The following is a 15,553-nucleotide window of genomic DNA, read 5'->3' as shown; positions in this document are numbered from 1 at the left end:
CCACACCATGCATGTCATCAGTGTTAACGAGCACAAAAAATGCAATGGGAAAATACCAGAGTGCGTTGCATGTGGCAAGGGCAAGCGTTGTTACGTGAAACTTGTATGTATATTGGGTTGTGAAGTAAAATGAGCTTTTCACTGTGAGTCAGGCTTTCATAACAAGTTTGAAAGCTGCTGGTCGCAGTTGGTGGCCGAGTGGGCCTGGACTCTGTCCTGGGGGTGGCTGTACATTTCCTTTCCAGGAAAACCTGACCCACCTGGAAAGGGAAGGGGGTGGGTTTTCAGTGCAGGAGAGTCAAGATGCAACATCCTTTTGAGAATCTGATGTGGTGTAGCATAGTCAGGGACAAGCAAGCCCGCTGGGAAGCGGGAGGTCTGGGGCAGGGAGGTGGCAGCCCCAGCTTCCAGGGCCTGAAGTCTGTCAGAGGACAGATCCAGCCCTCCTCTCTCAAGCTTCTCTTTTTCCAGGGTGCTGGCTTCCAGCTGCCTGGTCTTGCTACCCATGGGAATCTCTCTGCTCACCGTGACAACTCTGTCGTCTCACCTTCAGACCTGTGGACATGCATCTGTCCTCCCCCAGGCTACTGTGCCTGGCTCCTGGCTCACTTTCTCCTTGGTTCCCAAATTCCTGTGTGGCTTTGCACCTGCCCACTTTCTGCAGATGGTGCATGCCTCATTCCTTACCCTGTTTCAGCTTCCTCACATACCTCCTGCCCTTCTGAACCTTCTCAGCTGATGGGATACCACTGTTTCCAGACACTGAGTAGGACAGACTTGCCAGGGGCCCTTTTGCCCCAGAAACCATGTCTTGTGCCTTCCTCCAAGGAAGGTTGGCTCAGGCTGGGGGAGCGCGACTGTGGGGCAGGAGGGAGCTTGCCATGTGTTTGCAGCCCTTGCAAGGTGTGCACAAATCCCCTGGAAGCTGCCATCCAGCTGCCCCCGCCAGTGCACGAACAGTCCCTGCTAAAATGACAGATGGTGTGGGGTGGATGTGCTGATTTAGTCTAGGGCAGTGGTATCCAGTTCTTTAGAATTGGGGACCCCCTCTTCAAATGACTGCTCATGCAGACACCCAATAGTTATGATCAGGGGTTGCATACTGATGGCCAGTGGGCAAAATCAAACACAGAACTATGGGGTTTTCTTGATTGTTGTTTTGCTTTTGTTTTTTTGCCCATGGTTTCATTTAAAAATTTTTGAGTTGGTGGCCAGCATCTTAAAATTTGCAGATTTTACATTAAAAATTCAGATTTCCAGCTACTCATGCAAAAGTGAGTGCTCTGGCGATACCAAGCCTGCCATCCTGCATGGCAACAACATGCTGATGATGAGTAGCGTGGTTTTCCAGCTTGCCACAGTCCCCACCCATCTCTGCTGATCACCGGCACTGAGGCCAATAGGGCAACAGTTGCCATTATTCCTTTCATTTGGGTACTTTTTCTTAAGGTTAGGGAGAATGTGAAATATTCCCTGTATCTACGTGTATGAAAAGTAGGAAAGTAAGAGGGTCATGCTTTTCAAAGAAATGTTAAAGAGTCTATTTCTTTCTGAAACCAAATTTATCAGTCTTCGAAAGATTACTTTTCTGGGTCCAGAGGTAGATTTAGAACAGACTTTTTTTTTTTTCTCTTGAATTCAGCGGTTCTCAAAGTGTGGTGCCTAAACTTGCAGTGGCTGCATCACTTGGGAACTTGTGAGAAATGCGAATTGTCACCCAGACCTACAGATCCAGAAACTCAGAGGGTGGGCCCAGCAGTCTGTGTTCTGACAGCCCTTCTGATGCACAGCGAAGTTGGAGAACCACTGCCCTGATGCTCAGAGTATAGACAGGATGCCAGCACCTGTTATTGTCACTGTCCTTCCTTTTAAGACCAAAGGGGAAGAGAGGCGAAGATTCCTAGCCAAAGACAAGGAGTTCCACCCACTCCCCTCCAGGTGGAATTCTGTCCCTGCTGAGAGGGCTGGAGGAGTCCCTCCAGCTCTGAGATTTCAGCAGACCCCAGTCCCTCCGTGTGTAGACACCAGACTATGCAGCACTTCCATGTGTAGGTCCTACGGATGCGACATGGATAAATAAACCTGGTGCCTTCCACTGTCCTGGAAAGAGGGTCTCTGGGCTGCCTCCCCCTGGGACCGGCAGCATGTGGCCTTACACACAAGGCCAGGGCACTGAATCATGTGTAGAGGGACCAGGTTGGCTGCTCAAGCTCGTCAAGAGTGACCAGGCATTCAGGGGCTCGGAATCCTTTGGTGAAAATATTATGCCAGTTCTTTAAGAACATACAGGCAAGAGCCGACCACCTCACATCCAGCGTCGGTAACTCAGACTGCTGTGTCGTAGAGGATCACTGGCCTCCGGCTTTCCCTCCAGCTAAAGGCTTTAATTAGTGGGCAGTCTACACGAGCTAAGTCTTTTCCGAATGTGTTTACTTGGAGGGCCTTAGGCCCTTGAGAAACTTGTTTCCCAGACCCCGACCAAGCCATTCCGCTTGGCACATTTTGTGCATTTGTTATTTGGTGATTTGGGGACCCCTGACAGCTTTGGAGTTGCTAAGTCCCCTCCCAGTGTGAACTAGATAAGCGTATGGCAGTGCCTTTGTCTCTGCCTGCTGGTCTCCCTCCTTCTCTCCGCTCTCCCCCTTGGTGCCAGGGTGACCCCAGAAAAGTAAGAAACCCGCTTTCTAGGTAAGCTGACAGGTCCTACTCAGGGACCGGGAAGAACTTCAAGTCAACATGTATTTATTGTGTACCTTTTCTGTGTCTGGGGACAGATTTGAGTAGGACATTCTTGTTCCCAGGGAGCTCCGATGAGTAAGGGACAATGGACCACTCATTAGAGGGCACCCCAACGAGAACAGCCGTGAAGGTGCCCAGCAGGGAGGAGAAGGTGGGCCGGGGTGAGGCCGCATTGTCTGGGAGACAGCCCCTGGCCCACCAGACAGAGCAGTGGGTCCCCTTCTAGGCTGCAGGGTTGAAGCCAGGCTCTCAGAATTCGGCCTAGCTGGGAGGGGCTTCCTGGCGACCGAGCCCCAGCAGATCAGCGTGAGCGCTGAGCCTCTGCCGCTTGCTTTGCATGGTGGGCAGGGGCTGCCTGCCGGGGCGCTGGCTCTGCCAGCTCAAACCCCAAGTTGCTCGCAGCTACTCAGTGTGTAGCGCTCAGTCGACGTCCTTCGAGGGTGTCATTTCACCCGGGGGTGCTGGTCAGGGCTCTTTGCTGTGGAAATGCTTTTCTTAGCACTTGTCTACCCACCCTCTTAGACCCGTTTCTCCCCCGGGACCCCTCCTGCCAGTGGACAAGGCTCCCCACTGCCATGGTGGTCACCTTCTACCGGGTCAGATTGACACTTAGGGGCTTGGCCCATCATGGCTTCGACTGTCACTTCCATCCTGGAGTATTTGCCTTTGGATAGCGGATTCCTGGACACCGCAGAGGAGCCTCAGGTAGGATGGTGGAATCGGGGTGGGATCCCTGAGGTGAGGTGTCATTGGCACCAGCCTTGGTCGGGTTCAAACTAGCCTCATTATAAAACGAAAATAAGAAATCCCTCCCAGTGGTTTTGTAAGGGTCAAATAAGCCACCGTATATCAAGTTACTGGCCCACAGCAGACAGACAGTACTGCAGCAGTTAAGAACAACAAAAAGATGAGATCTAATAGTGAGAAGCGGCAGTGAAATTGACTTTGAGGGTATCTAATGGTGGGGAAAAAGACAAACCTAACCCTTTCCCCCCTGTTATCCAGCCTGTCTCATCTTTAGGAGCTTGAGTAAGTGAAGGGGAGTGTTCTCCTGGGGTATTTTTGCCCCTGGCGAGAGAGTTCCGAGGGCGGCATCTGAGGGCCTCTTCAGGAAGGCTGCCGGGGTCTTGCGTTGGGTGACTGGCAGCTCTTGATCAAGGACCGCGTTTGTTTCTTGCTGTGTTTCTTCCAGCCTGACAGCTTTCAATGGCTGCAGCCCCAGTGCACCTGGGTGTTCCCAGCCCCCTGGGCCTTACTGGCTGCTTCTGATGGTTCTCGGAATTCTAGACTTGTTATCACATATCCTTCCTCTTGCTCCTTCAGTCAGCTCCGTCTATGTCAGAAAGTTTAGACACAGTAATTCTGGAGAGTTTAGCACCGGTTATTGGGAAAGCCCATGCAACGCAAGTGACTCAGCATTGGTTACCTCCGCTGATGACCCCCGGCTTTTCTGAAAGGGACGTGAAGGTGTGGAGCAAAGCTAATGCACATCTACCATTGCTTCTGCCCTTTTGTTTCATCTTTACAAAAATTCCATGAAGTAGTTGGTGGTATTTCCGTTTTTATATGAGGTTCCTAGAGGCGAGGTGTGAACTCCCCCTCTGCCTGCCTGCAGGGCAGAGGCTGGGTCTGGGCATAAGCAGATGGGTGCCTGTGGTCAGCCGAGTGTTTGCGGGGAGTGTGTCTTCTCTTCTCAGCCCTCCCCTCACTCCAGGACAGCTACGCACAGCTTGTTTTGGGAATCTGTGTAGCAGAATTGGGTTGTGCTTTCTAGAAGCTGCTGGAATCTTCCAGGCCCCCTTGTTTGAATGGAGCTTTGCATCTCAATGAGTGAGAAAAAAATAGGCAGAAGAGAAGTTGCCAAAAGGGAAAATCAAATCCAATGGGTTTATGACTTCACTCCTCTTGTGTACACAGATGTTTCCTCCCTGGGCCCTTCCCTCGTGAGCGCTCACGGGCTGCAGACAGATGGGAAGTGGCTGGAGGTTGAGCAGAAGAGAGCTGGGCCGAGGGAGAGGTCACCTCTCATATCAGTGTTGGGGTCGACCCGGGGAGCAGTCCTGAGTGGGGGTTTGGCTTCTGCCGTGCCACCTGGCTGCGAGCCAGTCCTCAAGTCCACACCAAGGCTTAGGGCAGCCGAAGGAGAAGGAGGGGACTCTGTGTTGGGACTGGGGAGACTCAGTGCCCAGTCCCTCTCTCTGGGCCTCGGTTTTCCCATCTGTAAAATGGCAAGGTGATCATATAAATGATGGCTGAGGTCCCAACCATCCCAAATGTTTGTGTCAGCCTTTCATTGGTTGAAAAAGTTCTTTACCTTTCCTCATTTTGTCTTTATTTTCTTAAAGATAAAGCCCCCTCCGTCTCCCTGCCGTATATTTCATTGTATTTGAAAGATAATGCCATGAACCCTAATCTGATAAATAAGGGTCCCTTTAGGGGATTGCAAGAGAGATGGGATATGTTTGAGGGGTTTATTAGCATTATTTAAATATTTTTAATAAGGCTATATTCATTCATTAGCATGTAATAGAAAATAAGTTTTAATATTTTAAAATCCATTAAAATTAATATGCTCATTATAGCAAACTTGGATAATACAGGAAAGCAGAAATAAGAAAAAAATTGGGAGGATTCTTTTTTTCTCTTTTTTAGCTGTGTATATTTTTCTGCATAATTGGTATTATATGGTATGTTTAGAATTGTATATGCTGATTTTGGTGGGAGGGAGTCCTGACTATAAAATTAACTTTTAAAATGCATTTTAAATAAAGAAAAATTTTAAATGTAAAATAAATATAATTAAAACAAGGAGAGGAATCCCGCAATACAAAGATAACCTTTGTTAACATTTTCTTTCTTTCCTTAGAACTGCATTTGGAGTGAGGAGCGCGCTAGTTTCCATATGGAGATCATACTGCATGCTAATTTCTAAAGCAGGAACAGCTCTTGGAGGAAGGATGATATAAAGAGGGTTTTGATGACAGAAAGCATCAGCCATAGGGTGGCTTATTGGTCTGTCCTGACTTTAAAAAAAAAAAAAATAACAAAAAAAGACTTGGTCCATTCAATTTGAGTTTTTAACATGCAGAAAATCATTACTTAAGTTCCACAGCAAAGAAAATGGTCACTGTGGTGCTGGACATAGCACAGTGCTGTCTGGTGGAGGCAGGAAACAAAGGCTTTTTGTTTGTTGATTCTCCTAGCAGAGTGTCCCCAAAGCTTGAATAGTCCCTCATTGTTGGCACATGCCTGGGCAGAAAGGGAACATCAGTTATGTGTGTGCCTCACACATGGCCAAGGCTGCATCTGCACCGGCCTTTGACCATGGTGCAGGGGAAACATGTATACTGGTTTGGGATGGATGGGAGCAGAGGAGAAGGTGGATGAAATTACCGGGACACCAACCTTCACCTCCCGGGAGCTGGAAAATCCCCCAGACAGCACACAGCTCAGGGGGCCTCTGAGTTGGGAGTGGGAGTCACAGATGCATTTATATCGTTACCTTCCCATTGTCGTTTTCCAAATTTTGATTTACCTCTCAGTGCCTGGAGGGCAAGTGGGTGATATCTTCACTCACATACCTCTAAGAGGACCTTTGTGTTTCTTTCATGTATGAAATACTAATACAACTTGGTGTATATGTATGTCTTAGATCACAAGCGCATCCTTGCAGCTTAGCTTCAACAAGAGTTTATTGAACACCCACTGCAATGGGCAAAACAACAACCGCACCCTGTGAAGCTTTAACCCTGGCGGGATTTGTCTTTTCGCACTTTCCAAGGGGTGATGCCAGGCCCTGCCATAGTCACTGTGATACGCACTGAGGAAAACAAAGACCCTGCCACATGGAGCTTTTGATTCTAGTGGGATGTGCTCTCTAGCCAAGTAGGGTAGAGGAGAAGTCTGAGGAGGATCTGATTTCCTAGGTAACCTTTTCTCTTTGCCTGTTTATGTACATGATTTTTAATTGTTCATTATCTTTGCCATTGGTTATTAATTTTAAGCTATTTGTTCTAATATTTTCTAATGGAACACTTCTTTTTTTTGTTGTTTTTTTTTTGTTTTTTGAGACAGAGTCTCACTCTGTTGCCCGGGCTTAGAGTGCTGTGGTGTCAGCCTAGCTCACAGCAACCTCAAACTCCTGGGCTCAAGCGATCCTCCTGCCTCAGCCTCCTGAGTAGCTGGGTCTACAGGCATGCGCCACCATGCCTGGCTAATTTTTCTATATATATTTTTAGCTGTCTATATAATTTCTTTCTGTTTTTAGTAGAGACGGGGTCTTGCTCTTGCTCAGGTCTTGAACTCCTGAGCTCAAACTGTCCGCCCGCCTCGGCCTCCTAGAGTGCTAGGATTACAGGCGTGAGCCACAGCGCTGGCCTGGAACACTTCTTAAATACATATTGACTCTATTTTCCTTGCTTCTTTTTCTTTGCAATTTGGGGGCACTTTTAACGTTTGCCCTGCAAGCTACAGATATAATTTTTTATATTTGCAGTTATCCATAACTACTAATACAGATTTAAATTAGCAATTTTTATATAATCCTAACCTCATCCATTTTCTTCTTTATTTTGGTTGTTTGGGTTTTTTTCCATTATGATTTTCTGTTCCCCTTTCAAAGAGGTCACAATTTCTTGCATTGTGACAGTTTCCTGAGTTTTTCCTGAGTGACTTTCTGAGCTGTGCTTTTCCTTTGAGCTTCAGGATGGTGTTTCCTCACCCTGATTCTACAGCCTCCGGCCACCACCATTTTTTTGCTCATTCTTGAACAAGGCAGGATCTATGCAAACTTAGCATACACCAACAGCCAGAACGTACGGACTGTCACTGGCCTTGCCATTCCGTCCCCTTGCGGGAAGGTTGACACTCCCCCCCACAGTTACTTACATGTAGGTTTGATGATGCACACATTCCTCAGACCAATTCCTGTTTTCAAATTGGCTTTCACCCAGCAAATTATTTTACTACCTGGTTTTCTGATACTCTGAGTTGATGGAGTACGTGAACACTCACAGTTCCTGCAGACCTTTCCCCATACACCGCTGCCAGGGCGTTGTCCGTGCTTCACCTGTGGGGGCCGTACCTCTCAGAATGGCGAACACCCCTCCCACGCCGCTTGCGCCATGGTGCACGTCCTGCTCAGCTCCCTTGTTTTCTGGGAATTGCTGTGCCCAGATGGATGATGGGGAGGGAGGGGTGTCCTTAGACAGCATCTGCGTCCAGAGGGCTGGCTGCTTGCTCGGTGTTCAGATCAGTGCAAATCCTGTAGCTCGAATTAGAGACAGAGAAGGGTGAAGGCGTGAAGTGCATCTCAAATTACAGACAGAGAGAGTGAAGGTGTGAAGTGCTGTTTCCCCTTTTACAGCCAGGGCCTGGTCTGTAAGATTTTCTCTATTCGCCTCACTGGCCTAATTGTTCTCAAGGTCTTTTCCCTCTGATTCTGATTATCTTTTCTCTCTCTCTCTCTCTCTCTCTCTCTCTTTTTAAGCTTGAGTGAGTTTTTTCTTTTTTTCTTTTCCTCTTATTGCTAGTTTGGTAGATAGTGGACAGAGGCATCCTGGGGTGGCTGTCAGAACCTCCAAAACCATTTTGTGGCTGCTGCGTGGTGCTCTTATATGTAGCCTGAAACAGTGTTTCTCCAAGGATGAGTTTACAACCAAGGATCTGTAAGATAATTTTAGATCGTGTTGAAATGACAGTTTTAAAGTTATATTTATTCTAGTGTATAATAGAAAGAAAAAACCCAACCAAATCAAATCAATGATTTCATAGATATTATTGCTTGGGGCCAGGCTAAATTTAAGTTGTCTATAAGTCAGTTCAAAAAAACACTGAAACAGTAACAGTGCAGCTGATCCATAGTGGCAGGGCAGGCTGTGACAGCCGGGTGTGAGTGACTGCAGTCGGGGGGACACCAAGCTACAGAATCCCCTAGACAGGATGTTAGGAGGCCTTTTAAAACTGGGCAACATTTCTGATATGTCTACTTGAGACTGAGAATCTTTTATGGTGTGGGACACAGAAACTTTTACCAGGCAGGGCACAAGAAACTGGCTGCAGTCACCTGATGGGAGCCAGGCGCCCAGCACACCTGGCCTGGGGCCAGCCACTGCCTGTAGCTCTTGTTTTCTCTAGTAACAGCATGGCATCTTATCTTAAGATCTTACTTCCCTTGTGTCCTCACAGCTCCTTTGTGCTGAGATCAATCTCCAGGGGCTCCTCTCTCTATCTTATTCTTCTTTCCAAGATAAGCAGGGGGCACACCCTCTCCGTGTTCAGTGAGCATTTTCTTCCAGTATCTCACTTGAGCACTGTTAATTACAGTTGAGCCTTAAACAACATGGGTTTGAACTGTATGGGTCCACTTATGTGTGAATTCTTTTCAATAAATATATTGGAAAAGTTTGTTAGAGATTTGTGACAATTTTAAAAAACTTACAGATAAACCACCTAGCCTAGATTTATTGAAAACATTAAGAAAATGTCAGATATGTCATGAGTGCATAAAATATATGTAGGTATTAGTTTCTTTTATTTACTACCATAAAACATGCACAAATCTATTATAAAAAGTTAAAATTTATCAGGCTGGGCTTGGTGGCTCACACCTGTAATCCTAGCACTCTGGGGAGGCCAAGATGGGAGGATTGCTTGAGCTCAGGAGTTCGAGACCAGCCTGAGCAAGAGTGAGATCTTGTCTCTACTAAAAATAGAAAAAATTAGCCAGGCGTAGTGGTGCATGCCTATAGTCCCAGCTACTCGGGAGGCTGAGGCAGGAGGATCACTTGAGCCCAGGAGTTTGAGGTTGCTGTGAGCTAGGCTGATGCCACGGCACTCTAGCCCAGGCAATAGATGAGACTCTCAAAAAAAAGAAAGAAAAAGTTAAAATTTATCAAAACTTACACAAACCCTCACAGTCTGTACGTACATGGCACCATTTGCTGTCAAGAAAAATGTAAGCAAACATAAAAATGCAGTATTAAATCATAGCTGCATATAATTAACTGTAGTCCCTACTGCATTACTGCAGTAATTTCTTAGCCACCTCCTCTTGCTGTTGCGGGGAGCTCACGCATGGCGAGTACCCGCTGAAATCGCTGTGTGACACTCGTCATCTCCAAGTGAACAGTTCGTCTCTCCAGTAAATTGTGGATTGCAGGAAAAAGCCATCTCTCGGTTCTCAAATATTTTTCATCGTATTTAGTGCGATACTGTAAACCTTGAATAACACCGTGGGACCCATATGAAGTGCCACTAGTGATGCTGGCAGTGCTCCCAAGAAGCAGAAAAAAGTAGTGACATTACAAGAAAAAGTCGAATTGCTTGTGTAGATTGCGGTCTGCAGCCTCGGTAGCTCGGCACTGCAGACAGACGATTCATCCTATAAACAGACAACATAAACTTAGGGTATTGATGAATACAGTGCAGTACTGTAAATGTATTTTCTCTTCCTTATGATTTTCTAACACATTTTCTTTTCTCTAGCTTGCTTTGTTGTTAAAATACAGTATATAATACATATAATACAAGACATGTGTTAATGGACGGTTTATGTTATCAGTAGGCTATTAGTAGTTAATTTCTGGGGGAGTCAAAAGTTATATGTGGATTTTCAACTACGCCCGTGAAGAAGGAGTGGCGGGGTCGGCAGCCCCAACACGCGTGTTGTTCAAGGCTCAGCTGCGTTTGTTTCTTTCTTGTAATCCCTGCTCGTCTGGTTTCTGTGACTGATTCTCAGGACACTCATTCGTTCATTCCCCACGTAGCCCTGAGTCGGCACCGGCTCAGCTAGAGGGGGAAGGATGAAGACCTGGTTCTTGCCTTTAGGAGTCGTGGGAGGGCCCTGGGGGCTGCAGGCACTAATGGGAGGCGCAGGAGAGACAGGGACTGGGCCCCGGGAGTTCGTTCTCCCACTGCTTAGGTGACAGCTGCCTCAGGGTTCAGCTTTATGAACTCTGAGTTCATAAATCAGTGGGGTTTCGCCACCGTCTCTGTACAGGTGTCTCCAGCCGCGCTGCCACTGAACACAGGGACCTGGGTCTGCAGCCAGCACACTCGGCCACATCCCCCGGCCGGCTCCTACCACGGCGGCCCGATCTCTTCGGGTTCCTGCTTCGAACTTCTCTCCCTCCCTTCTGAATTACTTTCTCCCGTTTCCCCAGGGCTCCTCCTCTGTTCCCAAGCCTCCTTCTGCTGCTACGTCCTGTCCCCTGCCCGCTGGTCAAGCCATTTCCTCCGTCCCTGCTGTGAGGCAGGTTCTGTATCTTCTGAGAAGCCTCCCGTGCCCATCTCAGCCGCAAGTGACCTCGCCCCCCTGGGTACTGAAAGCTCTTTTGTCTGCTGTAGCATTTGGCCCCGTTACACACTCCCCCGACAGTCGGTCCTTTTCTCGCCGTGTTCGCCACTTGTCTTCAAATGTTAAAAGTCAGGTGCTGGGTACGGTACTGGCCTGCGTCTTCCACAGCATTCAGGAAAGGGTCGTTAATAACTGTTAATTGGTTAATGGATCTTGTAGCCAAGGGGTCACATGTGGGGGGCGGGCGGGGGTCCTTGGGACCCTGTGCCCTAGAGTCTGCTCTGGCTGATGAATAATTTTTCCCTTCATGACTAGGAAGCATTTAGGAAAAGTGAGTCATCAGCATACCCAGATGTTCTTTCTTATTAATTATCATTATAAGACAACACGATTCATGCTAAGGAAGACAGGGCCTACAGCAAATGTGGCCTAATTTGGTTGACAGTTTTCAACTCAACTGAAACAAAAAATAATCACAGGAGGGCTGGGCTCATCTGACGCCATTAAACTCAGGAAAATTCAGCTTGGTGGGAAAGATTGTCAGTGTTTTTGCTTTCGGACCACAGGTTTTCCGCTATCTCTCGTGTGTACGTGTGGCACTGTATGTAGAAACCTATCTATTTGCAAAAGCCAAATGGAGAGGCCAAGAGCGTGCTTTTCACAGCCAACTCTAATTATAAAAGACAATTAGTAAAGCAAAACTAAAGTGACTTCTGGATTAAGACGCTAGGATGAACCCAAACAGTAAACCCATTAGAATGTATTCGTGAGTCTTACACACCCTGCGATGTTAAGTTTGGGGACTCCTATGGAATAAAAGGTCTGCAGGACCAGTGTGTTCTGCTCAGCTCAGGTCAGAGCAGATTAGCCTCCTGGTTTATAATGGCCCAGAAAGGTCCCTTGCCATTGGCCGGGGCCATACTGGGATTTGAAATGACAGTGATGTCTGTGTGTTGCCTGGAGCACCGCATTGTTGTCTGTGATTGTATCTGTCCATCTGTGTGATGCAGTGTCAAAGTGGTGTCAGTGACAGCAGTTAATGCTTAACGGCCTTAAAATTGTCCCCTCTTTGCTATTATAAAGCCAAGAAGTCATGGACTCTGAAAGCTTTCAGGGCTGTTTTAATTCCTCAAAACTGGAAGAACTGAAGGTGGAGGTCTTGGCCATGTAGGCGCAGATGAAGTTTTGCTTTTATCTTCTCGTGGGTGGGGGCCTGTTTGCAAGAGCAGGGAAGTATCTTGTTCCTATCTATGTGTTTCTGCGGCCAGTGTCTGACCTCAAAAGTAGGCATGTGGATTACCCACCGGGCCTCTCCTCCCACATCCGGGAAAGTAGGTGAAAATAACTCAGCTGCTAACAACAAGGACACCCCATCTCTGAATGTGAGACGTACCTCGTAGATCTAAGCATTGCATTTCCCTTTTCTTTATGATGGAGTGGGGAGAGAGAGTGAAGGGGAGGGTGATCTTATAACCACTGCCCTTCCCCAGTCTATCCCTCACATTTGACGTTTAATACCCTGGTGTCGTGATGATTTCTACAAAGTACAGCCCTGATTGTATCTTCTCCCCAGCTCAAAACCCATGGTTGGTTTCTTTTTGCTTACAGAGAGTCTGAATTTCTTAGTTCTTGGTGCTCGCACGACCTCGGTGACCTGACTCCATCCTTTGCTTCTGTTTCTCCCACCTTCTGTGTCTTCTGAACTCTAATGAACAGATTCATCCACTTTTTCTCACACCCTCTGCTCACGCTGTTTCCCTCTGGGCCTTTGTTCACACTGGCCACGTGGCCCGGAGTGTCGCTCCCTTAGCTTGTTCCTCCGACCCATCCTGCCTGATCTGCATTGAGAGCCTCTGTCTTCTCCTCTGTTAAAGACAATTATAGAATTTCCTCCTTGATCTGTTAGGCAGATCCAGTGGCTCGGGACACGTGAAGCACAGAACGGCACCTGGCCCAGAGTGAGTGCTCAATGTGGGATCCTCGTGGCCATTGCTGCAGCAGATCGGAGCCCAGGAATCAGAGAGGGGAGGTAGAGTCCCCCAAACAGCCACGTCGATGGCTTTGAGAAGCAAGAGATGAGCCCTGCCACCAGGCGTGGGAGAGGAAAGACAAGAAAGGTGGGATGCGGACACAGAAGGGAATTGATATATCTGAGGAAGAGGCACATTGTCACCTCCCTCCAGGAGCCCCTGAGCGTGCCACAGCCCTCAACAGAAAATCCCGTGATTGACATTAGGGTGCTGGCTGTGTTGCCTCGGTTTCCCCAAGGCTGAACACGGAGCCGACCATGGGGAGTCCTGGTCTAGATTCCCAGCCTGGTCTAGTAGCCGTGCTTTCCAGGAGGGTGGGTGGCTTCCCTCTGGGTGTACATTTCACCTTCCCTGGAGAGTCTGCCCTTGCATTTGTCATGATGTGGCTTACCTGTCACCGGGGCCCTTCATCTAAACTATCTCTGTGGGTCTCAGACTTTTTTTTCTCCTGGCAAAATATACATAATATGAAATCTACCATCTTCACCATTTTTAAGTGTGAGGTGCAGCATCAACCGTCACCACCATCTATCTCCAGAACCTTTTCATCTTCCCAAACCGAAACTCTCTACTCATTGCACAGTACCCGCTCCTCCAGCCCCTGGCAACCTCCATTCTACTTTCCATCTCTACGAATCTGATTGCTCTAGGTACCTCGTGTAAGTGGAATCATACAGTATTTGTCCTTTGATGTCTGGCTATTTTACTTAGCATAGTGTCCTCGAGGTTCCTCCACATTGTAGCAGGTGTTAGAATTTCCTTCCTTCTTAAGGCTGAATAATATTCCGTTGTGTTTATTATAACACATGTTGTTAATCTATTCGTCAGTGGTTAGACACTTGCATTGTTTCTACCTTTTGACAGGGGTGTATATATATCTCTTTAAGACCTTGCTTTCAGTGTTTTGGGGTAAATACCCAGAAATGGAATTGTTGGACCACATGGTAATTCTGTGTTTGATTTTTTTGAAGACCCGCCGCGCTGTTTTCCACAGGGGCTACACCACTTCGCATGCCTGCAAGCAGCGCACAAGGATTCCAATATTTCTACATCCTCACCAACACACTTGTCTGGTTTTTTCATGGTAGCCGTCCTGGCCAGTGTGAGGTGATATCGCCGCGTGGTGGTTTTGATTTGCATGTCCCTAATGATTAGTGTGATGTTGGCCATGTTTTCATGTGCATCTTAGCCATTTTTCTCTCTTCTTTGGAGAAATGTCTTTTGCTCAAGTTTGAATTGGGTTGTTTGCTTTTTATTATTCAGTCTAGACTTTTTTTTTTGGACCCAAGGTTACTGCAGCACCTGCCCTTTCAGCCATTGCTGACAGTGACAGCACTGATACCAGCCTCTATCTCGCATTTCCATCATCCACTGTGCAGAATGTTTACGTGGATTTCCCCCCCTTTAATCATCACCACAACCTTTTGAGAAGGAGACTGTGATCGTCTCCATTTTCCATTTGAAGAAACCGAAGCCTGCAGGCCTTGCCCCGGGTCTCACAGCTACTAAGCAGTGAAACGACAACAGCTTACCCCTGGTCTGACTCCATCATCGGGTGATAGTACTGATTTCTTAGCCCCCGCCTAAGCAGCTGACATCAAAACCTCTTTATAAATAACAGTTTATCCATATGCTTATAAAAAGAAATGATATTTTATAGGAAACCACCTCCAGGCTTCAGGATCTTGGTCTCTCCAGAAAACCATATTTAGTTCTATATGAAGAATTGGTTCCTAAAATCCTAAAGGTTTGCAGCTGAAAGCAAACACAGAAATATGTGGCATTTTAAGTGCTAAATATTCAGCTGCTCCAAAAAGCTTTCTAAAGGGAATGACATGATATATTCACCAAGGATCCAAGTCTCTGCCTACACTCATTTGGTCGGTGGATGCAGTGTTGCTCTCGGGGTCCAATCCCTTCTTCACTTGTAACTAACGACTTTGTGATCTTCAGTCCTCCTCCATCTGACACGTCTCATGACCCTTCTTTGGCCCCTGTCTGTCCAGGTTTGGTGGTGGTGAGAACAGAGTGAAGGCCGGAGACCCACTCTTGCCCCTTTGGGGACACCAGCTTTCCAGCCCTGGACGGGTCTCACACAGTGATTCTTTGGGGGAGCATTTTCCATTCTCTTTAAGTTGGGTTTTTTCTGGCCTTGGGTTCACACAGCTGGGGCCAGGGCTGGGGCCAGAGCCGTGACTTAGGGTTGGAAAGAAGTTGGCCAAAACATTCCCCAGCAGGGCTTGGGCAGGCCCAGGGAGTCCCGCCTAAAATACAGTGGACAAAGCCGCCCTTGTCCCCAGGCCTGGGGGTGGGAGGCATCTGGTCAGTGACACAAGCTTGGCCATTGTTTGTCATGACCTCAGCCAACTTTTTTTAGCTGAGAAAGGGGAAAAAGAGAGAGAGTGAAAAAAAAAAAAAAAAAATGAAGGCCTCCAGAAACTTTGCATCTGGAAAGTCCAGAATGAGTTGTTGATTTCCCAACAAGCAC

The 15,553-nt window shown here is 47.5% G+C and overlaps 1 protein-coding gene across 1 annotated transcript in view; it reads left to right on the top strand.

The window, feature by feature from the left end:
* GAS7 (growth arrest specific 7) overlaps positions 1-15,553 on the top strand; it is a 215,731-nt gene that overhangs the window by 106,435 nt on the left and 93,743 nt on the right. The gene's annotated exons all lie outside the window — the stretch shown is intronic.

Source organism: Eulemur rufifrons, chromosome 9 (assembly GCF_041146395.1).
Source record: "Eulemur rufifrons isolate Redbay chromosome 9, OSU_ERuf_1, whole genome shotgun sequence".
Taxonomy (NCBI): Eukaryota; Metazoa; Chordata; class Mammalia; order Primates; family Lemuridae; genus Eulemur; species Eulemur rufifrons.
The sequence above is the reverse complement of the archived record's forward strand: the minus strand, read 5'-3'. Positions and strand labels throughout refer to the sequence as shown.